Source organism: Carettochelys insculpta, chromosome 1 (genome assembly GCF_033958435.1).
Source record: "Carettochelys insculpta isolate YL-2023 chromosome 1, ASM3395843v1, whole genome shotgun sequence".
NCBI lineage: Eukaryota > Metazoa > Chordata > Testudines > Carettochelyidae > Carettochelys > Carettochelys insculpta.
This window is the reverse complement of record NC_134137.1, coordinates 246,778,748-246,804,628: the sequence shown is the minus strand read 5'-3', so window position 1 is coordinate 246,804,628 and position 25,881 is coordinate 246,778,748. Positions and strand designations below refer to the sequence as shown.

Sequence of the window (25,881 nt, the reverse complement as noted above, 5' to 3'; positions counted from 1 at the left end):
CTTGCTGCTGCATGAGCCCACCTGCGCTCTGCCCCCCAGCTGTTCAGACAGGTCTGGAGGCACAGCACCAGGTCCAACTGGTGGGACTGTCTCATCATGGAGCAGTGGGACAACCAGCAGCATCTCCAGAACTTCCCCATGCGGAAGGGTACCTTCGACCTTCACCCCCACCCTCCAGACACCCAGCTGCAGCCCCCCCATCCCTGTGGAGAAGTGGGTCACAGTTATTGTCTAGATGCTCACCACCCCTGACAACTACTGCTCCTTGGGAAACCACTTTGGTGTGGGGAAGTCCACTGTTGGGGCCCTCCGCATGGAGGTAAGGCACTCTCAGGCTGCATGCAGTGGGGTATCCTGCTAAAGGGGGGCCTTTTGGGAAGTGAGGTTGGAGTGCGAGGGCTGGGGTTGTGGGAGGAAGCCCTGTCCCCAGGAGACTGTGCCATCCCTCACTCATGCAGACTCACAGAGTGGTGGAGAAATCCCAGAGAGCTTGGAGGGAGTGGACTTGGGGGGAGTCAGGGAACCCCCACTGGAGCCCAGAGGCTCCCTCCCCCAGTCCCTGAGGTGTGTGTTTGGTCCCCACCCCTTGCAGGCCATGATAACCATCAACACCATGCTGATGCGGAGGGTCATCCATCTGGCAGACGTGGATGTGGCTGTGGTCAGATTCGTCTCCCTGGAATATCCAAGCTGCTTTGGGGCTATCAGTGGGACCCACATCCCCACCCGTGCCCCAGGCTGCAGTGTGGCCAACCACATCAACTACGAGGGGTATTCCTCCATCGTGCTGCAGGCCCTGGTTGACCACCATGGACAGCTCCTCAATGTCTATGTCCGGTGGTCAGGCTGGGCACACAACACATGGGTGTTCCGCACTCTGGCCTGTGCCAGGGCATGGAAGAGGTCACCTTTGTCCCCCGACAGGAGCTGGCAGTCTGGGCTGTGCACATGCCACTGTGTATTGTGGGGGATGCTGCTTACCCACTCATGTTCTGACTTATGAAGCCCTATACCAGGCAGCTGGACCCAAGCCAAGAATTGTTGAATGCCTGACTCAACTGGGCACGGATGCAGGCCGAGTGCACCTTTGGCCACCTCGAGCACACTTTAGGTGCCTCCTTGCCCACCTGGACACAGGGAAGCACAGTGTCCCCCAAGTTGTGGCCACTTGTTGTGCTCTACATGGCATAGTGGAGGGGAAGCGGGAGGCCTTCTACCTGAGGTGTGGGGCAGATGCTGGCTGCAGCTACAAGCAGCCAGGTGCAGCTTCCATCCGCCAAGCCCATAGGGATGGGTTGTGGATCCAGGGGGCCCTGAGGGAGACCTCCTGCTGCAGCCCTCAATGACCTTCCCTAGGGTACCCCCAGTGGAGGCCTCTGGCCAACAGCCCTACCATGCCCCCCATGACCCTCTTGTCACCCACTTACCTCTCCCTGACAATGAAGGACACAAGGCTAGTGGTCAAATAAGTTTTTTACTCAAACAAAGAAACAGTTTGAGAATAAACATCACAATAAAAAACTATTTACAGTAAACTCTGTTGTGTCCGGTGTTCACACAACCAGAATTCTGAATTAACTCTCATTCTGTCCCACCCCAGGCACCCCTTTCTTACTCCAGCAGCCTCTGAGTGCATGTGGGGCTGGTGGCTCCTCTACTCTCCCACCAAATGCAGATGCCCAGAGCAGCTTCCAGAGTGACCACACAGCAGCAGCCCTCAGGGCAGCTTTCTTAGCCCCTGCAGCTCCCCAAGGAGCAACATCATCCCCGAGTGATCGCGTCTCCCCAAACAGCCATGTGGCAGCTGCCCCCAAAGCAGCTCCCTGCCCGGTGCCCACAGGTGGCAATGGCTCCTCATGTGGTGCAGCCATACCCAAGCCCTCCAAGCAGCTCCCCACTGTCCCCACCAACAAAGTACCAGGGTGGTGATTAAGCAGGAGCTGACACTTAGTACAGTGGGGAGATGAACTTTGTTATCTGGCATATTTAAAATCCAGCAGCGTCCCAGTCCCAGGGCTGCTGAATATGAAAGAGTTTACTGTACAAGGTGCAAAAACAGTGAGCTATATACAGTGGTTGGGGGGTCTTGGTGCAGGGGGCATAGAGGCATCAATCCATGGAGGTGCTGCAACCCTGTGAAGGAGTGGGACCCCAAGTGGTATTTGTCTCAGGATCCCCGCCTGCTGCGTATTTGGGAGCCCTATCAGGACGGAGTTGGGGCTGGGCTCACAGGGATGTACAGAGGTGGTGGGGCTGTGGTGGGGTCTGGGTCAGCAGGAAGAGCAGGTGGGCCTTGGGAACGGGGGCAGAGCCGGCAGGGGGAGCAGGCATGGACCTCATGGACTGCCAAAAATCAGGGCAGGCTTGGGAAATGGTCGCAGATGCAGGGCGGCAGCAGCTAAGGGATAGGGGCAGTGGGGAGAGTCGGGGCAGCAGCTGCTGGAGGCTGAGCCAACAGGTCTCATAAGACACTCGTGGTGGCATCAAAGTGGAACATCAATTGGTCCCAGGCCTGCAACTACCACTCCTGGTCCTGGGACGGCCACTCCCAGTCATTCTGCAGCCACCGCTTGAGGAGGTGGCAGTGTGGGCTCTCTGGAGGTCATTGTTGGTCCGGGGACATCCCCTCCAGCTATGGGCCCACCATCTTGTGTGGGGAGGCTCACCCCAGTGCTGCCTCAGGAATGGCTCACTCTTGCGCGGTGCAGAGCTGGCTTGGTCCTCACTCACTCAGTGTGGGTCCAGCTGTAAGGAAGACAAGGAGGGGAGATGGTGAGCCATCCATGGAATACAGCCCCCAAAGCCCTGCCACCCACCATGAGCAGCAACCAACACCTCCCAGGCCACAGGACAGGGATGTCCCAGCACAGGCATATGTGGCCTGCACTGCAGGCCTTGCTGCATGGCAACTGTGGTGCACCACAGAGCAGGCTAACTGTTGCAGCTCCTGCCCCCTCCCGCTCAATGGGCTAGTGGCCAAGGGGGGTGTCCAGCCACAGTGGGGTCCTTGCATGGGTGGCAGGTGAGCTGAGCGCAGCCTAGCATTCCCCGCTTCCCACCCCGCCCACCCCACACATGTGCAGCTCATGTGTGATTTGGGATTTTTTTACCCTCATACCATGGTGAATTTTCAACAGCATTAAAGAAGTATGCAAAGCTAGTTTGATAGGAGAAATTGGTAACTACTTCTAAATGTATGCATGACACTCAGGCCCCTTGATTAATCAGCAAGCATGTATTGCAAGAAGAGTAAAACCCCTTTTTGTTTGTAGTAACCAGACGCCAACATTTCTGCTCTGCCCCAACACACTTCTTCCCAGATTGATAATAAATCACAATAACGCTCCCTTCTTTAACATTTTCCATCAAAACATTTCTGAGCATTTCATTAACTTTATTGGGTTAGGCAGTACAAGCCACAGAGAGGCGGGTCAGATTCAATAGCCCCTCTTTTATAAATGACAAACAGAGGCATTAGGAGGTGAAGAGAAACCAGCCAAGTAACACAACAGGTCAGAGGTAGTATTTCTGGCCCACTAGCCCACACTCCCATCTGAGAACTAGGAAAAGAACTCACATGTCCTGGTCTTTAGCCATCAAGACCATTCATTTTGTGAAGGATTGAAGGGAAGAAAGGAGGGGCTACTCTGTGTCAGGAGCCCCTTCTTGTTAGATTTCTTTTAGAATCCTAGTTCTTTTCACCAGATTCTTTTCAGCCTACGGAACCCTGAGCTGCTCTAAAAGCTGCTGTCCAAGTGGTGTATTCCACCAGTTACTGTGAAGAGCCTCATCATCAGGAACATGATAACAGGGAAATGAGTGCATGGCAAAAACCAAATGGAGCAGAGGTTAGGAGACAGACCACAGGTGGAGGGTGGAGTCAGTACAAGTGAAGGGGAGAGGGACCACTACAAGTGCAGTGGCATGGAATCTGCTAACTTCTTATCATGGTGAACTGTCCCAGTTATAACTGGGCCAGAAATTCAGATAATCCTTTACCTGATTGACTACCCAGCTTTCCTAACCAAGCAGATTTTGTTAACAAAACACATTCCCATGATACTATACAGGCGGCATGCGGAGGTTACACTGCCTTGGTCACCGTATTGATATCTGAATTAGTTGGAGAGTTGACCTGTTTTGGGAGTGAATTACTTGGTTGTATGCTGTCACCACTGATCTGATGAAATGCAAGGCAAGGTAAGACTCAGCTCCAGCATGTATCAAAAATATATTTTTATTCTGAACTTACAAATGGTGCCTGACAACTTCATAGACAAAATCAATTGCTTGAAGTTGGATTTTTTCATGTCTGTTTTTAAATCAAGAGAATTTCGTCTGATCCCATCTATATCTCATTTAAGCAGACTACCTGTGTGGTTATTTCATAGTAAAAGCTTCCTATAGGCTCTCCTGATCCTGTTCTTTGGTTATTTTTTTGAGCATTTGCTAGGAGATTGGCTGGTTTAGCACCCTATTGCTCAATAAACTGTCCACTTAATTCCTTAAAAACAAATTTCTAGTAATCAGAAGCAGTGATGCTGGGATCTGGATGAATGTGCCAGTCTGGGTAATTTTGATGATAATCTTTAAATGGATGGTCTTGAAAATCTGGGTCTGAATTCTGAAAGTTAGTATTGGAAACTACATCAGATGAATACAGAGAATAGGCAAGGTTGTTGTTACCACTCTTGGGTACCAATCTAGCCCTTGACTATGATGTGCTGATGCAAAGTGCTCTTCATAAGCCCCTCCTCCTCCTCCTGGGCAGAGGTCTTTACAGAATGGACACTGCTTCCCACAGCCAAACACTTGCTTGAAGATTTCATCCTGGTGCTTCAGGGGAGATGGGAGAGCTCTTGATTTAATTTCCCAGACTTTCAGTTCAGCTGGTATTAGTTTCTGAAGCTCAGGAAGGAAGACTTCAATAAAAGTAGAAGATTTAGCTGGATTTGCTGTGTTTTTAAACTGTATCCCTAGTAACATGTCCTTGAAAATGACTATATCCTTCTACAGCACTTTACAAAAGTTGTTCAGAAAGGATGAGACTCTCTTCACACTTTCATCTTTGGCTTTCTCCAGAGCATCCTTGACTTTATTATTGTGGGTAGAATTTCTTTTTCCAGATCTTCCAAACCCTCAGCATCTAGGTAATAATCAAATATGTGCATCCATATTCAAGTGTTTTAACACTGCCATGAAGCCTCTAAAGGTTCCATGCTAGTCCCAAGCCTGGATAAAGGAGGAGGGTTCATCAGATGAGTGTCAATGCAGTGATTGTAAAACAATAATATGAATTAAATCTGATAGCAGTATGCCTGATAAATGCCAGCTCGGATGTCACCTGGATAAACAAGGTCCACAATACCAATCAAGTGATCGGGGTTGGATCGTTAAGTTGGCTACTGAAAGAAAGTTACAACTAATGCATATACTATCAATCGGAATGTGGAATGGCCAAACGCCATGGGCAACTGGAAAGTTAGTGCTGCTTCAAAAGGAGATGGAGAGATACTGATGTGTTATACTTGAACTGACAGAGATGCGTTGGTTGGCATCAGGAGAGATGTGCGGTTGCGAAGTCATTTGGTCAGGGAATGAAATGAATTATGAGGCAGGAGTTGGATTCCTTCTTAGCAAAAGAGCTAGAGAAGCACACTGGTGAATGTGAGAAGGATGGTAGCAAGATTCGAAGGGAAAACATTCAACATCTTGGTTGTTCAGGTGTAGGCAACCATATTTGACAGCACAGAGGAAGAGATCAAGCTATTCTATAAAGACTTGAGATGCTGGAGGAGATACTGAAGAGAGATGTATGGATTATTGGATGAAATTAGAACACAAAGATCAGAACAAATAACAAAGGCTGGGAGAGAGTCATGGGAAGGGTTGGGTAGGGAGAGAGAAGCAAACGAGGCAAGAAACACTACAGTTTGCTATGGAGCACGAGATGGTGAGCTGCAACATGAGTTTCCAACAAAGGGACTGTAGGAAGTGCACATGCCTATCAAACAATGGGAAATCCATGAACATGATAGATATGATTTTGATAAGACAAAGATGGGTAACATCAGTACAGCAGTGCTGAACTTTCCAAGGAGCAGATATGGACTCAGATGACAGTCTAATGATTGCAAACGTCAAGATGAAACTCAAGAGACAGTATAAGACACAGTTCAAGAAACAAAGAGACATGGCAAGGAAGAAATGGGGAATGTGTACTGAGCAGTGCACAAAGACAAGATCAGGAATGTGGGCATAGAGAAAGACCTAGACAAGAGAGTTGAAGGGATAGTCACAGTGGTAGAAGAGGCAATTGAGTAGATGGTTCCAGAAGAAGAGAAACACCAGTAAGAAGTGAATGATGCAGGACACACTGAAGTTGGTCCAAGAGAAGAAAGTGTTGAAAATCAGAAGGGATGTTTCCAAGTGGACAGAGCACAATTTAAACTGTGTCTACATTGGCTACGTCTACACGTGAACCCTACATCGAAGTAGCCTATTTCGATGTGGCGACATCGAAATAGGCTATTTCGATGAATAACATCTACATGTCCTCCAGGGCTGGCAACGTCGATGTTCAACATCGACGTTGCGCAGCACCACATCGAAATAGGCCCTGCAAGGGAACGTCTACACGCCAAAGTAGCACACATCGAAATAAGGGTGCCAGGCACAGCTGCAGACAGGGTCACAGGGCGGACTCAACAGCAGGTCGCTCCCTTAAAGGGCCCCTCCCAGACACACTTTCACTAAACAGCGCAAGATACACAGAGCCGACAACTAGTTGCAGACCCTGTGCATGCAGCATGGATTCCCAGCTGCAGCAGCAGCAGCCAGAAGCCCTGGCCTACGGGCTGCTGCACACGGTGACCATAGAGCCCCGCAAGGGCTGGAGAGAGAGCGTCTCTCAACCCCCCAGCTGATGGCCGCCATGGAGGACCCCACTATTTCAATGTTGCGGGACGTGGATCGTCTACACGTTCCCTACTTCGACGTTGAATGTTGAAGTAGGGCGCTATTCCCATCCCCTCATGCGGTTAGCGACTTCAACGTCTCGCCCCCTAACGTCGATTTCAACTTCGAAATAGCGCCGAACACGTGTAGCCGTGACGGGCGCTATTTCGAAGTTGGCGCCGCTACTTCGAAATAGCGTGCACGTGTAGACACGGCTATTGTGAGATAAATTCAGATTTAAGGCAGTTAGCTCAATATTACCACGTGACAGTCTTCACTGTAAATACGGAGCACTAATATTAGTAGTAGTAGCATCCTTTAGTCTACGTAGACTATCGAATGCGCCCTTCGTAGTTCCATTTGGCATCCTCATTTGCAGCGTCGGCTGTGACTGTGAAGACCCACACGAGTGTGACAGTCCTTGCTGTTTCTGTTGCATAAGTAATGGGTGTCTGGCAGGTCCTTGCTGTGCTTTCTGTGGGCTCGCTTCTCGTTTGCTAGCTGTCTGATCCTCAACTCACCCTTCTGAAGGCCCTTGTGTAGTTCCTGCCTCCATCTGCTGCGATCGTCTGCCAGCTCTTCCCAGCTGTCTGCCTTGATGTCTACTTCCCTGAGGTCTCTCTTGCAAACGTCTTTGTAGCGCAGCTGGGGGCATCTGGGAGGTCTTTTGCCAGAGGCTAGCTCGCCATACAGGATGTCTTTTGGGATCCTTCTGTCATTCATCCTGTGGACGTGGCCAAGCCAGCGGAGCCACCGCTGCCTGAGGAGGGTGTGCATAGTTGGGATTCCAGCTTGCTCAAGGGTGGTAGTGTTGGACACTCTGTCCTTCCACGATATTCCAAGGATGCGCCTGAGGCAGCGCAAGTGGAAGACGTTCAGCCTCTTTTCCTGGCGGGCATACAGGGTCCAAGTCTCGCTGCTGTAAAGGAGGGTGCTGAGGATGCAGGCTCTGTAGATTTGCATTTTGGTGTGAGTGTACAGCTTGTTGTTATTACACACTCTCTCGCTGAGTCTGGACAGAGTTGTGGCTGCTTTACCGATCCTCCTATTTAGCTCAGTCTCCAAGGACAGGGTGTCAGTGATGGTGGACCCAAGGTAAACGAACTCGTGGACGACCTCTAACGTATAGCTGTCAATGCTGATTGATGGAGAAACAGCAACGTCCTGAGCAAATACATTTGTCTTCTTTAGGATGATGGAGAGCCCAAAGTCCTTGCATGCTTTGGAGAACCGATCCAGCAGCTTCTGAAGCTGGTCTTCTGTGTGTGACATGACAGCAGGGTCATCTGCGAACAGCATATCTCTGATGAGGACTTCCCACACCTTAGATTTAGCTTTGAGCCTTGCAAGATTAAACAGTTTCCCATCAGATCTTGTGTGCAAAAGATGCCCTCTGTTGAAGATCCAAAGGTGTGTTTAAGGAGGAGTGCGAAGAAGATCCCGAACAATGTCGGAGCAAGGACGCATCCTTGTTTGACGCCGCTCCTGATGCTGAAAGCATCCAATAATGTGCCATCGTATTGGACAGTTCCTCTCATGTCTTCATGGAAAGACTGGATCATCTTGAGTAACCGTGGCGGACATCCTATCTTGTGGAGCAGTTTGAACAGTCCATCCCTGCTGACCAAGTCGAAGGCCTTGGTTAGGTCGATGAAGGCAATATAGAGTGGCTTCCTCTTCTCCCTGCATTTCTCCTGCAGCTGCCTCAGAGAGAAGACCACATCAACAGTAGATCTCTGCGCGGAATCCGCACTGTGAGTCAGGATACACCCTGTCAGCAATCTTCTGGACTCTGCTGAGGATGACGCGAGCGAACAGTTTACCAGTGATGCTTAGGAGGGAGATTCCACGGTAATTGTTGCAGTTGCTTCTGTCTCCTTTGTTCTTATTCAAGGTTATGATGTTAGCGTCGTGCACGTCCTGTGGAACCTCACCTCTCTCCAGCACAGACACAGTACCTCATGTAGAGGTTCCAGGAGAGTGTCTGTGGCACACTTGATTACCTCTGGTGGTATACCATCCTGGCCCGGGGCCTTTCCTACTGCAATGTTGTTGATGGCTTTCTTCAGTTCATCCGCAGTTGGTTCCTGGTCCAATTCGTCCATTGCTGGTAGGAGTTCGACGGCATCGAGGGCTGAGTCGACCACAACGTTCTCGCGTGAGTACAGCTCGGAGTAGTATTCGACCCAGTGCTCCATCTGTTTGGCCTTGTCAGTGATGACTTCAGCAGATTTGGATTTCAGAGGTGCCATCTTGTTCTGGGTGGGTCCTAATGCCTTCTTGATGCTCTTGTACATTCCCCTAAGTTTACCAAAGTCAGCACTGGTCTGGATGCTGCTGCATAGCTCGAGCCAGTAGTTGTTGGCACAGCACCTGGCCATCTGCTGTACTGTTTTTCTGGCTGCTCTGAGTGCTTGCAGGGTATTCTGGCTTGGTGAACGTTTGTGCTCCAGAAATGCAGCGTGCTTTTTTTCCCCAATGGTTGGAATCATCTCATCGGAGTTAGTTTCGAACCAGTCATTTGTGTTTCTAGCTCTTCTATACACCGACAAGGCCGTGTTGTACATTGTATCCCTCAGATGCTGCCATCTGGATGTCACATTGGCACCCCTAGGGTTGCTGCACAGATTCTCCTCGAGGGTTGCTCTGAACTTTTCAGCTGTCTCTGAGTTAGCCGTCTTTCTGGCATCGATGCGGGGCCTTCCAGTTGGTTTAGAGCAGTGCAGCTTCTTGGGAATCACCTTGAGTCTGGAGCAAACTAACGAGTGATCTGTATCACAGTCAGCACTATGATAGCTGCGTGTCAGAAGGATGTTTTTGAGGTTATCACGTCTAGCGATGACCATGTCTAGTTGATGCAAGTGTTTTGAGTGTGGGTGTCTCCATGACACTGTGCTGTGGCTTGGTTTGGAAAAATGTCTTTGTGATGCACAGATTGTGGTACGTGCAAAGTTCGAGAAGACACTGACCATTTTCATTCATTTTTCTCACACCAAAGTGGCCTAAGCAGGAAGGCCACGAGTCACAATCGGCTCCAACTCTCGCATTGAAGTCACCCAGAATGTACAGTTGTTCGCAAGCAGGTTTTTGCACTATGGCAGCAGTAAGCATGTCATAAAACTTGTCTTTTACTTCCAGTGCGGCATACAGGGTTGGGGCATAAGCACTGATCAGGTGGACAGGACCGGCACGAGTTTGAAGTATGACCTGAAGGAGTCTTTCTGATCCACCCATGACTAATTCCACCATTTGTAGAAGGGTGTTTCTGATGGCGAAGCCAACACCATGCTCCCTGACTTCTTCTTGGGCTTTACCCTGCCAGAAAAAGGGGTAGTCCTTTTCCTTTAGAGATCCTGAATCTGCGAGACGTGTCTCTTGCAGAGCAGCAATGTCAACTTGGAGCCTCTTCAGTTCCTCATTGATGACAGCGGTCTTTCGGGTGTCACTGATATCCTGAAGATCTTCAGTCAGACCTGTCAGCATGGTCCGCACATTCCAGCAAGCAAGCTTAAAACTTTGATGGTTTCCTTTTCTTGTTGATTTTCTTATTGGTTTGCTTGGTGCTCAGCTTTCAGGTCACTTGTCAGGTTTGGGAACCTTAAGCCTCATGCACCCAGTGAGGCAGGTGAACTATGGCGGGACAGTACCCTATTGGCTGGGGGCTGCCCAGCTTGAGGCAGACAGTGACTGTCCAGTGAGATGCAACGATCTCTCCCACCATCGGAGGCAACCCCTGGTGCTCGTTCTCTACGCCAGTCGAGCAAGAGCTTATAACCAGTATCTGTTACCTCCCGTGTTGGTTCACCGCTGTTAGCGATGCTGGAGTACCTCTCCAGGTGCGAGCTTGGGTGATTATTGGGACCCTGAGCTGCCCAGATGCCAGTGTTCCCCTCTCGGCTTTACTGATATAGTCCAAAGGAGAGGATAACCTCTATGTCTGGTACCAGCTCAGCTGCAGGAGTTGCCGGGTCAATGCCAGAAGTTGGCACAGAACTGCCTTAGGACTCCCTCCAGATTTTCTGTCAGGGTTTACTCCCTTAGCCTTGCTCCTTCCCAGGATAACCCACAAGGCAGTAGGGCATGGAGAACATGGGTACAGTCCCACTACCTCTTGCACCTCCCTGGCACCACATGTCCCCAGAGCTCCCCGTCACTACCAGCTTGCCTCCCCAGGACCCTCCTCCCCACCCCTCTGCCTCTCATCAGCTACCATCACCCCCCAGATCCTCCCCTGTTCCCTTTTCCCCCATCCACTCCCATGTCTCCCGACTGCACCACACTGCTCCCTATCAGTTCTCGTTGCCCCCACGTCCCCCTTCCCCTGGCCTCTCCGCACCTGGCCACACGCTGCTGCAGCCCCACGTCCTCCAGAAAGGCACCAATCTCACAGCCCAGCCGCACCGTGGGTCCCAGCCAAAGACACCAACTCTTCATCTGGCTACGGCTGTCCCCGGAGCCCCACAGATCTGGTGTGGCACGTGCATGCAGGGAGCGCAGGACTGGGCCTGGAAGCCATGCGATCTGGGCCAGCACGCTGCAAGCAGCCTCCGTGGGTGCTGCCATCCTCACAGCCATACCACACACCCCCAAACCACTTGCCCACCACTGACATCCCTCGATCTCGCCCCTCCCCACTCCTCATGCTGCAGCGGGTCCCTCAGCTCCAGCCAGCAGTTGGGGATGATGCTGCCTCTTACACCTGAAGAAGTAACTAGCTCCCTCTAAGCTCCCCCTCTAAACTCTCCTCTCAAAACTCCCTCCTGTTAGCAACCACCCTGGTCACATGCACCCGGTCACATGCCCCCTGGTCGCTTCCCAGCAGGGCTTTAGAGCTCTGGCCTACCTGAGAGAGCCCCTCCCTCTGACTACTGCTCAGCCAATCCTTCTGTTTGTTTGTTTGAAAGGCCATGTGCTCAGGCACTAATATTGATATCACAATATCATCAGTACCTGATGGGGATAGCAACAAGCTTGAATTCAAAAGTTCGATTAAAGGCCAATGTGGGAGCACCACATCTTAAAATTGAATTGATTAGCCTCCAGAGGCATCCCAAATGTAACCCACAATGCCCCTCAGTGCTCTGCTCTGACCATTGTGCACCAGGTGTGCAGGAATTAGGTAACAGGAAGACATAAGAATGGCCATTACTGGGACAGACCAAAGGTTCATCTAGCCCAGCATCCTGTCTGCTAACAGTGGCCAGTGCCAGGTGCCCCAGAGGGGGTGGACCAAAGACAATGATCAAGTGACTTGTCTCCTGCCTTCCATCTCCAGCCTCTGACAAACAGAGGTCAGGGACACCATTTCTACCCCCTAGCTAATAGCCTTTTATGGACCTAACCTCCATGAATTTATCTGGCTCTTCTTTGAACAGGCAGACTGTGTGCTGTGTGAAAAGTAACTTTCTTTTATTAGTTTTAAATGTGCTACCCATTAATTTTCATCTGGTGTCCTCTAGTTCTTCTATTATGGGAACAAGTAAATAACTTTTCTTTATTCACCCTCTCCACACCACTCATGATTTTATATACCTCTATAGTATCCCCCCTCAGTCTCCTCTTTTCTAAACTGAAAAGTCCCAGTCTCTTTAGCCTCTCCTCATATGGGACCTATTCCAAACCCTTAATCATTTTAGTTGCCCTTTTTTGAACCTTTTCTAATGCCAAAATATCTTTTTTGAGGTGAGGAGACCACATCAGTATGTGGTATTCAAAATGTGGGCGTACCATAGTTTTATAAAGGGGCAGTAAAATATTCTTTGTCTTATTTTCTACCCTTTTTATAATAATTCCTAACACCCTATGTGCTTCTTTTGACTGCCACTGCACACTGCATGGATGTTTTCAGAGAATTATGCACGATAACCCCAAGATCCCTTTCCTGATTAGTTGTAGCTAAATTAGCCCCCCATCATATTGTACGTATACTTGGGGTAATTTTTCCCAGTGTGCATTACTTTACACTTACCCACTGTGGCAAGGCTCACCTCGCCCCCAAGCTCTGGGCCTCTGTTTAGTCCACTACCCCACAGCCAGGCTACCATAGCCCTTCCTGAGACAGTGGGGGGACAGGGGAGATGATGGTCTGGGGGGAACCCAGGCCCCACCCACTCATTCCAGGTTCCAGCCCAGGGACCCTGTGTGGCTGTTAGTGGTGGGGAAGGGCTCCGCTCATTATGAACACTGCAGCTCTTCCCTGGGCCACTTCCCCAGATGATTCCTCCCTGCCCATACCTCCTCCAGGTAGTGGCAGTGGCAGCAGCAGCAGCAGCAGCAATACATTCTCCCTCCTGGTTTGGCTTCCTCCTATGTGATCAGTCTGCTTGGCCTTACACCAAATCTCAGGGCCTCCTGGGCAGGGGCCTTGGCCCCTCACAGCTCAGCACACCTCTCCTTCTCCAGTGCTTCTAGAAAAGCCCCTGCCCTACTGGGCAAAGGGCTCTTTTAAAGGCAGGCTTAAGTGGAACCAGCTGGCCCCAACTGACCCAAGGCAGCTTCCTGCCCAGCGGCTCACACTTTGCTCATTTACCAGCCCTGCCTTTCCCTCTTGTACTCACCCCTTGCCTGCCTTACCCTGTCACACCACATTCAATTTCATTTGTCATTTTGTTGCCCAATCACTCAGTTTGGTGAGATCTTTTTGAAGTTCTTCACAGTCTGCTTTCGTCTTGACTATTTTGAACAGTTTAATATCATCCGCAAACTTTACCACCTCACAGTTTACCCCTTTCTCTAGATCATTTATGAATAAGTTAATAGGATTGGTAATAGGACCAACCCTTGGGGAACTCCACTCATTACTCCTCTGCACTCAGATTTGTCCTCCTTGCTTACTGTTTTTGGTTCTCTGTGCCTTAAATATTGAGTCTGTTCTGGTCTGGCTATGGTCTGAAGAAGTGGGTCTGTCCCATGAAAGCTCACCTAATAAACTATTCTGCTAGTCTTTAAAGTGCTACTTGACTGCTTTTTGTTTTGATTGCATTCAGAAAATTTACCATTTATTCCTACCCTTCGTTTCCTGTCTTTTAACTAGTTCTCAGTCCATGAAAGGATCTTCCCTCTTATCCCATGACCACCTAATTTACACAAGAGCCTTTGGTGAGGGACTGTGTCAAAGGCTTTTTGAAAATCTAAGTATACTATATCTGATCCCCCTTGTCTGCATGGTTGTTAACCCCTTTAAAGAATTCCAATAGATTATTAAGACATGATTTTTCTTTACAGAAACCATGTTGACTATTGCCCAACAAATTATGTTCTTCTACGTGTCTGACAATTTTATTCTTTACTATTGTTTCAACTAATTTGCCCAGTACTGATGTTAGACTTACCAGTCTGTAATTGTCAGGATCTCCTCCAGAGCCCTTTTTAAGTATAGGCATTATGTTGGCTGTCTACTGTGAATTTCAAATCGGGACCAGCAAGTCTGTGGCTGTGGGATCATGTTTGTAGGAGAGGCTGAGAAGCATCTTTCTCTCTTTGCTATTAGTGCTGTGAACGTATCTACCCATTACAAATAGCCCCTGCAGGGAGTTCGTGGTTCTGTCTCTACACATGGGGTTTTTTTCTGTGCTGCCTGGTGCCAGCTGCAGCCCCACTGCACCACATGGCAGCAAGGATGTTGTGGGGGTCGTGCTTACATAGGAGGCCGAGAAACTTCTTCTCAGAGGTTTACATTTGTGTGTGAAACCCCCTCCTTCCCCCACAGCTGCCAAGCAGTCAGGGTCTTTCCCACACTCAGCCACGTCACATGGATAGGCCCCAACCCAATAAAAGTACATGCTGGCCATTCGGTGCCGACCATGCTGCCAGGCAGCACCATGTCCTGGCTTGTTCACGGTTAGGGCTAGAAATGGGGGAGAGATTTTGAGAAAGTCTGCCCCAGCAGCTAAGATATTCAGGGGGACTACTTCAACATTTAAACTGTCTCTGCAGCCACAGACCACAGCCCCCCACCTACCAAAATATTTTTGGGAGCTTGCTGCCCATTTCGGACACCTGCTGCTTTGATATTTCTGTTATAATTTTTTTTCTTAACATTTCTTATCTTTCTTCATGCTCTGACCCCCCCCCAAAAAACATAGGGTAGAGGGCCAGTTGAGATTCCTGTTTCCATTATAAGTTCAGTGTATGAGAGTTCACTGCCATTCCTTGTGTTGGCAAATCTGTGTAGTGAAGATAGAAGACAAAAGTCTTTTTTTCCTAGACTTTTCTAGCCTCTTTCTTCTAACTTTGCAACCCTTCACGCAGGGAAGAGTGGGTGGAGGGCCATTTGAGAGTACAGTCTGTCCCTCTGTTATTTTCAGGGATCAGATGCAATCATGGGAATGGAGAGAGTCAGTGTATGGCCACTTGAGAATACAGCCTGTACATGGAAGCCTTATAGTGACCAGGGAAGCAAAATACCCTCACCTCAACAACTCTCTGTTTTCAAAAACTTTCCTATCTTCTCTTTCTTTAATCTTTTCAGGGTCTCTGTATTATTTGCAGGGATCAGAAGCAATCACAGGAGTGGAGGACACTCAGTGGATGGCCAGTTGAGAATTCAGTTACATCAGAAACAGATTTCTGTTAACTTTTTTGCCATCTCTGTGGATGCCCTACTTTTCCTTCCTTCCAAGAGGAAAAATGGACATTTGCTTAACACGGGAGGGGAATGGGGAAAATGCAATGTGGGAAGATGATGTCAAAGACCAGCAAGCATACCCAGAATGCTACAGAGATGAGGGAACTGTGGGATATGTTACCACGATGCACTGCTGCAACAGTCAGTGTTTGCCGTTTGAGTGTGGCTGCAATAAGTTGACTTTGTGAGGAGCTCATGGGGAGATGAAGATAGTCAAAATCAAATTGATAAATTCCAGAGTTATAAAATAAGATATTAATAAATTTGATTTTATCTCATACTGTAGACAACATCCATAGAGTGAAATGCAATGAGGTAAGGAAAGCAGCCAGAATGGAAAAGGTGAAATGGTTAGAGGATCCCTGTGAAGATAAAGAGAGATATAATGGTGAGTGTAAGACCAGGGAGGTATATAAGATGATCATGAATATTAATAGAAAATGGCAACTGAAGCAGATGGTGATCAAAGATGAGAATGACCAGGTGCTTGTGAACAAGGAGAAGGGTGTGCAGTGATGGATGAGATATTGCATCGATCTGTACAAAACACAGTTGAACCTGAGTTTCTCAGAGACACTGATCGAAGAACTGAAAGAGATATCCATGCAAGCATTGAGAGTGAGACTGATATTTTGAAGGCAGAAGTAGAAACAGCAGTGAAACAACGAGGGCCCTGGAAAGATAAGATCGCAGGAGAAATGATCAAATACAGCAGAGAAAGTATGATTCAGGAAATATATTGCCTATGTAATATTGCATGGAAAGAAGGGAAGGCACCTAATTTACAGACAAGATCTGTGCTAGTGACAATACACAAGAAAGGAAGCATGTTGGAGTGAAAGAACGATTTCCCTAATGATTCATCTAGCTAAGGTGCTGATGATACTGATGGAAAGACAGAGATCACAGATGTGAGAACATCGAGCAGATGAGCAAGCGGGATTCAGGAAAGATACAAGTACCATACAGCAGATGTAGGCACTACGATTGATAATGGAGAAAGCTCGATGAAAGAACAAGAACATCTACGACTGTTTCATCGATTTTCAGAAGGCATTTGACAGTATAGATCAGAAAGTGACTTGGGTGGTGTTGGAGTGGATAGCAGACTGATACAGTCATTGAAGGATATCAGTGACAAAGCAGAGTCCATGGTGAGAACATGTGGAGAGTTGGGAAGTTGGTTTAGAATGAATAGAGGGAAGAGACAAGGAGATTTGATATTGCCAAGTATCTTCATCACACACCAAGAAAGAGTGATGGATAAGATCAAGGAAGAGGTAGAAGGGATATCGGTGCATGGGATGAGAGTTAACAACTTGAGGTTTGCAGATGATATAGTTATCAAGGAAGATGAAGAGAAACTAGGAAGAATGGTTCAGATCCTAAATGAGGAAGGGAAGCAGTATTAACTGATTTTGAACATTGATAAAGAAAAGACAATGGTATGTGGAGATAAGGAAATAGGAAGGAAGATCAGTGTAGATGGGATTGAACTAGAGAATGTGGAGAAGTTCATGTATCTGGGGAGCAACATGAAGCGTGGTCTAGGTTTTAAGAAGGAACTAGCAACTAGAATAGCGAAAGCAAGAGCAAATTTGAAGGCAGTGGATAAGATCTTGAAAAGCAATGTGATTGGCTTAGAAACGAAGCTGAGCATCTTGAAAATGTGTGTACTCAGCAGCATGTTGTATGGATATGAGACATAGGTGATAACAAAAAAGGTTTGAAGAGAAGAATATTGGCATTCAAGAGGAGTTGTTATAGAAAGATCCTGAGAATAGGATGGATGCAAAGGGTCACCAATAAGTAATTATATAGGGAGATACAGCCAAAAGAGAACCTACTACAGAAGGTTACATAGTGGAAGCTACAGCTATTTAGGCATATCTGCAGAATGAATGACAAACGAAAAGTCAAGACCCTGGTATTCAGCATAATTGATGGCTCAGATAGAAGAGGCATACCCCACAGACAATGGGTAGAAGATATAGTAGAGTGATGCACAGCTAGTCCACAGAAACTAGTCCACAACAGACAGGGAAAAATGGAAGGAAATAGTGAGGGAGGCATTGGACACCAACAGGCGTTGAGCCCATGGTGATTGATAATGATGATGATATTCAAGTTGTGACAAAATTTTCATAGTTGATAATTATGTTGGACAGCATCAAGAGAGATATGCGGATGAAAAGTAATTTTGTCAGGAAACAAAACGAAGCCTGAAGCAAGAGTTGGATTCCTTCTTAGCAAAAGAGCTAGAAGAGCATTATTAGGTTACAAACTGGTGAGTGCAAGAATGATGGTCATGCAATTCGAAGCAAAACCATTCAACATCTCAGTCATTCAGGTGTATGCACCCACGTCGGACAGTATGGAGGAAGATATTGAGCTATTCTATAAAGACTTTACAAAGATGGAGGAGGAGATACCAAAGAAAGATATGTTGATCATCAGAGAAGATTGGAATGCGAAGGTTGGAACAGATAATGAAGGTTGGGAGGGAATCATGGGAAGGTCTGGATATGGAGAAAGAAACAAATGAGGTAAGAAACTGTTAGAGTTTGCTACAGAGCATGAGATGGTGATTTGCAACATGAGATTCCCACAAAAGGACTGTAGGAAGTGGACATGATGATCAAATGAAGGGAAGTGCAAGAACAAGATAGATATGATTTTGATAAGAAGATAGATAACATCAGTACAGCAGTGCCAAACTTTCCAAGGAGTGGATATAGACTCAGACCACAGTCTAGTGATCGCAAACATCAAGATAAAACTCAAAAGAAAATGTAAGACACAATTTAAGAAAAGAAGAGATGTGGCGAGGATATGTGAGAGTGAAACAGGGAATGCATACAGAACAGTGCTCGAAGAGAAGCTTAAGAATATCGCCACAGAGAAAGACCTAGATAAAAGAGTAGCAGTGACAGCCATCACTATAGAAGAGGCAATTGAGCAGACTGTTCCAGAAGAAGAAAAGCTCAATAAGAAGTGGATTACCCAGAAGACACTGAAGTTGGTTCAAGAGAAAAGAGTGTTGAAGATCAGAAGAGATGTTTCTGAGATGGCAGAACAGCAATATAGGATGAAATGCAATGAGGTAAGGAAAGCACTCAGAAAGGGTAAGTAGAAACAGTTAGAGGACCAATGTGAAGATATCAAGAGGTATTATGGCGAATGTAAGACCAGGGAGGTGTATAAGACAATTAGGAATATTAATAGGAAATGGCAACCGTAGCAGATGGCGATCAAAGGTGAGAACAAAGAAGTGCTCATGAACAGGGAGAAGATTTTGCAACGATGGACGAGATATTGCACCGACCTATACAAAGCACAGTTGGACTCGAGTGTCTCAGAGAGACTGATTGAAGAATTGAAAGAGATATCTCCCCCGAGCATCGAAAGCGAGACCGATATTTCAAAGGAGGAAGCAGAAAAAGCAGTGAAACAACTAAAGAACAACAAGGGCCCTGGAAATTATAAGATCACAGGAGAGATGATCAAATATGGCAGAGAAAGCATGATTCAGGAAATGTACCAACTATGTAATATAGCTTGGAAAGAAGGGAAGGCGCCTAAGGAATCGACAAGATCTGTGCTAGTGACAATACCCAAGAAAGGAAGTACATTGGAGTGCAAGAACTACAGAACGATTGCCCTAATGAGTCATCTAGGTAAGGTGCTGACGATGATACTGACTGAGAGATTAAGATTGCAGATAGAAGAATGTATAGCAGACTAGCAAGCAGGGTGCACAAAAGACAGAAGAACCGTGCAGCAGATATTGGCTCTAAGACTGATAGTGGAGAAACCTCAATGAGAGAGCAAAAACGCATACACTTGCTTCATCGATTTTCAAAAGGCATTTGACAGTATAGATCAGAAAGTGACTTGGGCGGTGTTGGAGTCATACAGAGTGGATAGCAGACTGGTACGGTTGTTGAAAGATATCAGTGGTAATGTGGAGGCAGCAGTGAGAACATGCAGGGAGTTGGGAAGTTGGTTTAAAACAAGTAGAGGTACAAGACAAGGAGATCCAATATCGCCAAGTATCTTCATCGCACATCTGGAGAGACCGAAGGACAAGATCAAGGAAGAGGTAGAAGGGGTATCTGTGCATGGCAAAAGAATTAATAACTTAAGGTTCGCGGATGATATAGTTGTCATTGAGGAAGGTGAGGAGAAGCTAACGGAAACAGTGCAGGTGTTAAACAAAGAAGGGAAGCGGTACAGACTGATTATGAACATTGATAAAACAAAAACAATGGTATTTGGAGATAAGGAAATAGGAAGGAAGATCAGTGTCCGTGGTATTGAACTAGAAAATGTAGAGAAGTTCACATATCTGGGGAGCAACATAACATATGATCTAGTACTGTAAGAAGGAAATAGCGACTAGAATAGTGAAAGCAAGAGTGAGTTTGAAGGCGATGGATAAGATCTGGAAAAGCAAAGCACTTAGCTTAAGAACAAAGCTGAGCATCTTGAAAACGTGTATATTCAGCAGCATGTTGTATGTATGTGAGACGTGTGATAATGAAAGATTTGAAAAGAAGAATATTGGCATTCAAAAGGAGTTGTTATAGAAAAATTCTGAGAATAGGATGGATGCAGAAGGTCACCAATGAGGAATTGTATAGGAAGATACAGCCGAAAGAGAACCTGCTGCAGAAGGTTGTAAAACAGAAGCTACAACTATTTGGACATATTTGCAGAATGAACTACAAATGAAAAATCAAGACCCTGGTATTTGGCATAATGGATGGTTCAGACAGGAGAGGCAGACCCCACAGGGAATGGATAGATGATGTAGTAGATTGGTGCAGAGCTAGTCTACAGAAACTAAGCCACTCTGCACTGGATAGGGAAAGATGGAAGGAAATAGTGAGAGAGGCATCAGACATCAACAGGCGCTGAGCCCACGGTTATTGATGATGTTGATGATAATGTATTTCACATAGCTGTTGAAGTTCCAATCTAACAGCTTCTTCTTCACAGTGAAGTGGAAAAAGATCCTGCTGGCATATTTAATAGACTGCTGCTGAGAATGTCATTCACTATTTCCAGACTATGTCTTTTGCCAAAATAATCCATTAAGGCAAGTTTGAGACTATGATCACAGAAATCCTTGGCTCTATTTTGTTGGGCCTTTTTTCCAAGTAATAGTCTTTAAATATAAAGAAATATTGAGGTTTCAGCTTCTCCAGCCATTGCCAAGGGTCATTTTAATGCATCTTCTGAAATGCATGAAGAGCTTCACCCCAAAATGTGAAGTTTCAAGTAAACTTTGATGCAAACTGAAGTCTAAAAGTTTTTTTCACTTCCTGCTGTTGAAGTTTCTCATTGATCGTATGCAACAATTCTCTGCAAAATGTTTTATCATAGTCTGCCTTGTAATCACTGTCTTGTCAATGTAACCATTACATTTGGCCATCTATGCTTTTTGTGTCTTCTGACTGACTGAACTTAATCTGTTATTAAAGTTGTTTCTCTGGTAGAACTCAATTTTTGCATGAATTGCACGCTTCTGTACACAAATGGGTGATGATCCATAAACCATTTCTTTCCACATTTTTTCAAATTGCATTTCCAATGCATTATTTTTCAATTTCATCAGCATTTGTGAATTTTTCAGTTTCAGTACAGGGGCTAATTTGTTTAGGAAAGCTGGAGTTTCACTGGATTTCCCAGCCTGGCAGTCAAGAATGAGGTAGTATTTAGTTGAGGAGTCACTCAAAGATAATAATAGAGTGCATTCTCTTTCAGTTTTCAGCAAATACGAACACAGTTGAGAAGACCTCTGTTAAAAAGCTGAACTGAATGAAACCAGTGAGATTCAATGTTTCCACATAGATTTCTAACTGCCATAGGCTCTGGGGAAAAGATCCAAATTCTTCTCCTACTAGGGAACCCAGGAAACTTCTACAAGCCCATCTGTGATTTATTCAAGGGACAATCCCAGATGACATATCCTGAAGGATAAAGAAATCACGGTGCTGCTTGGAGGGATTGAGAAGCTCCTTGAGAAGTTTGGACTTGGAGAAGCTGCAGGTGCCCATCCACACAAAGAAATTTTTGGCATTGATATAAGCACCAGGATCTCCTCTCTAAACCCTCTGCGCTCTACCAGGGAGTGTGGCCACTGCTTCCTGACACTGTCCTTCATTGCCCACATCATTAGGGAGCACCTGTGGGTGCCAAGGGCAGGTAGCAGCAGAAGCAGAGGAAGATTTGGGACAGGATCTCCTGCTGTAGAAAACTGGCTGAGCAAAGCTGAATGGCACAGAGACCATCAACTGGGTTCATAGAGGCTGTAGTGTCAGTGTCACTAACTAAGAAAATTTGTTCATCAATACCTTATTCCTCCTCATCCACCTTAGTGCCTTGATCATCACGTGCCCCACATTTAAGGCTTGTGCTTCTGGCTGTATCACATTCAAGTCATGATCTTCCTCAGGAAATGTCGTGATTAATCTCTTAATTTCTGAGGAGACAAGGAGCTCCCACCCATGCTGTGTGTCAGGATTTCATCACCATCCCTAGTTCCTGTTCACTCTAGACCCAGAGACCCTGGCTCAGGAGGGCAGAATAAAGGACAGAAAGGGAAGATTCCTCTGGGGGGAGGCACCAGCCAGTGACCCAGTCTAAGTAAGGGTTCAGACACCATGTGAGTGGCTTGGGCCCCAGATGTGGGGTGGGTCAGAGATTCACTGTGTCGAGGCTGAAAGAGGCCATGGGAATATCTGAGCGGTGACAACAAGGGAGGGGATCCATGTTAGGCCACCACTGCCAGACTGCAATGGTTATTGATGGTAAGCCCTGGTTCTCCTGATGTTCTCATGTATTGTTGCCCTAAGCTGGGCTTGCCCCATGGCCCTGAGGGCCTTATGCTTCTGAATCTGGCCTCTAGGCATGGGGGCAGAGACAGTCTCTGGCCTGGCCCTAGCTCCAGGGGGTGGGCATGGTGGTCAGAGTGAGGTGCCATTCTACCTCTGTCTTCGTGAGTCCAGATTCCTCCTGCACTCCTTTGGCTTTGGCACGCAGGGTGACAGAGGGGCCCTGCCACAGCAGCCCCAGGGCAGACACTGCTGCAGGTGCAACAACTGGCCTTTCCCTCTGACCCAATTAAGAGCTTTCTGAGCTCCAAGTGGGGATGTGGGCCTTGGCCCTGAGGTGCAGGCTCTTCTGCACCACACCAGGTAAGGAGAGCTCAGCCTGCAAGCCAGGACAATGGCACAGAAGACAAGGCCTAGAAAACTGATGGTGGGGAGAACTTCAAGTGATCTGGGAGCAGAGGGAAGGCCCCATCCCATTCAGGAAGGAGAGGGCTTCTCTCAGTGCTGTGGGCTCTATCTCCATTCCCTCCAGCCCTTCTCCCGCCATGTCACCTGGACATCCTACCAAAACTTGTCAGACAAATACCAAGAAATGCATAGTTAAACAGTTACTGTTTTCTTACAAGTGAAATATTAAAAAACACTATCCTAACTTCCAAGAATGGGAGCATTGTAATGCATTACGATAGTGGGATTCAGCATTCAAAGCAGTAAAGAGGATATCTGTCACTAAGGCTTGTGTTCTGGGAACTTTCACAAACATTAATTCACTTAGAAAATATATATCATTTGGCTTCCTTCTGAAAATCATTTGTAGTCATTTCTGCATTCACACAATGAACAGTCCAGCACCAGAGTTTTGTTTCCTGGCTATTATATGTCATACACAATGTAGACCGTTCAGTGTTCCTGTGTTCATATGTTTCTATTTGGCAAAGTACCACAGTAATACATTAAAAAGATTAAAAGTAGAAATCCTTGCGGGGCAGAGGAGACAGCATACGTTATGTTGAAGTAATTTAATGCAACTGCTTGCATGGACGGGGGGAAAAGAGGGAAATTCTCCCTTGTCCCCATAGTCTTGTGGCTTGGCTATGCCTAGTATGTTCCACTGAGGCAAGGTGAGAATTCTTTGGCTTCCCTCTAAAACTTGGTCCTGTGTATGAAAACATTTAATAGCTCTTGTGCTGGCATGATACATTAGAAAATTTAATGTAACATAGCTTAATGTAACCAACATTGACTTGGCGCATTTACTACTTTTCATCCCTGTTTGCCAAATGTATTATTTTGTGAACAGTGAGAATGTGCAGAAGTGGGCTATTAGTTATACAATACAAAGTAAATATTTTGTTCAGGACTGAAATTAGCACATTCTGGTTCCAAATGGATTGGAGTGATGTAAAGAAAAGTATAATCAAATAAAATCAAAGTAAATACAACCAGAGATGGCACTTTTTTCCCCCTTGATGTCCATTTCAGATGAGTTCTGGCAACATATTGTAAAAATGGGCAGTAAGAATTAATATATTCTGCCAGCAAATTCATTTTGTTTTGCCAGAAAAATGGATGGTAAGTGATAGATGCAAAAAGTGATCTTTGTAACCATTATACATCTGAGTAATTAAATTTTCTGCTGGCCCTTCATTTAGTAGTTCAGTGGTTAACAAGCCAAAACAACATATGCTAATTATATACCTACAACTTCTTTTAAACGAATGGAGAGTCCTACTTTTTGGGCTTCCAGAGAGAAGCTGAGGTGAAGCCAGCAAAGCTGTGTCTACACGTGCACACTACTTCGAAGTAGCGGCACTGACTTTGAAATAGCGCCCGTCACGGCTACACGTCTTGGGCGCTATTTCGATGTTAACATCAACGTTAGGCGGTGAGACGTCGAAGCCGCTAACCCCATGAGGGGATGGGAATAGCGCCCTACTTAGAAGTTGAACGTCGAAGTAGGGCACGTGTAGACGATCCGCATCCCGCAACATCGAAATAGCGGGGTCCGCCATGGTGGCCATCAGCTGAAGGGTTGAGAGATGCTCTCTCTCCAGCCCCTGCAGGGCTCTGTGGTCACCGTGTGCAGCAGCCCTTAGCCCAGGGCTTCTGGCTGCTGCTGCTGCAGCTGGGGATCCATGCTGCATGCACAGGGTCTGCAACCCGTTGTCGGCTCTGTGGATCTTGTGTTGTTTAGTGGAACTGTGTCTGGGAGGGGCCCTTTAAGGGAGCGGCTTGCTGTTGAGTCCGCCCTGTGACCCTGTCTGCAGCTGTGCCTGGCACCCTTATTTCGATGTGTGCTACTTTGGCGTGTAGACGTTCCCTCACAGCGCCTATTTCGATGTGGTGCTGCGCAACATCGATGTTGAACGTCGACGTTGCCAACCCTGGAGGACGTGTAGACGTTATTCATCGAAATAGCCTATTTCGATGTCGCTACATCGAAATAAGCTACTTCGATGTAGGCTTCACGTGTAGACGTAGCTCAAGTGAGCCATAGCAACAAGATGAAACGCGATCCTTTAACAGCCAGAAGCTCATACTGCTATAAATACTGTATCTGTTTCCATGCTCTGAGTAACACAGAAATAAATGAAACTACAGGGGTACACAAACCACAAATATCAAATTATGCAAGATAGACATGAAAATGACCTTTTGGGTCATTATTTATCTGCTGCTCTGTATGCACAGGATTATTAATCCTCACAATGTAGTGGTTTGTGCAGTTTGGGTTTTGGTTTCTTAGGTGATGAGACATTTCCTTTGAGAACTCATTCTACGGTCCACTAGGCTTCACTGCTGGAAGTTTTCCTGATAGTCATCTAAAATCAAACCAAGATGGATGTAAACTTTTGGTCTTGCCACTTATTTGGCTGGGGTTTGCAACTTGGAACACATTTTATCAGGTATTAATTTGTATTGATCTAGACCCTGGGATGAGAAACCAGCTACATGGGGCCATATCCAGCTTGTTTTACTCACCTGTATGATCCGAGGAAATTCAATAGAGTGCTGCTCCGGAAACTAATACAAGGAGAATTTGTTCTCATCTAAGCCAAAAAATGTACCAATCTAGGCTCATAAAGCTACATCACTAAATATTTATGTCACCCATCAGTACAGCATCTGAGTGCTGCACAATAACTGTGATATTTAGCCACACAACACCCTTGAGATAGAAGAGTGATATGGGCTCCATTTTGCAGATGGGGAACCAGAGTTCAGACAGATCAAGCAACTGCTCTAGGTCACACACAGAGTCTGTAGTAGCACCATGGAATGGAACCTACATGTCCCAAATCCCAGGTTAAACCAGGGCTGGATTTATACCTTACACACCCCTAGGAACATGATCGTCAGCACCCCTCCTGCTTACATCTGATCTTCGTATTTTTGGTTAAGATGAAATTTGTAACCCACTTTTAACTTGTCAGTGCCCCTTGGCACACACCTTCTGTG

At 46.7% G+C, this 25,881-nt stretch overlaps 1 pseudogene; it reads right to left on the bottom strand.

The window, feature by feature from the left end:
- Positions 1–4,474: 4,474 nt before the first annotated feature.
- LOC142014915 (up-regulator of cell proliferation-like) lies at positions 4,475–22,055 on the bottom strand (annotated as a pseudogene).
- Positions 22,056–25,881: the final 3,826 nt, after the last annotated feature.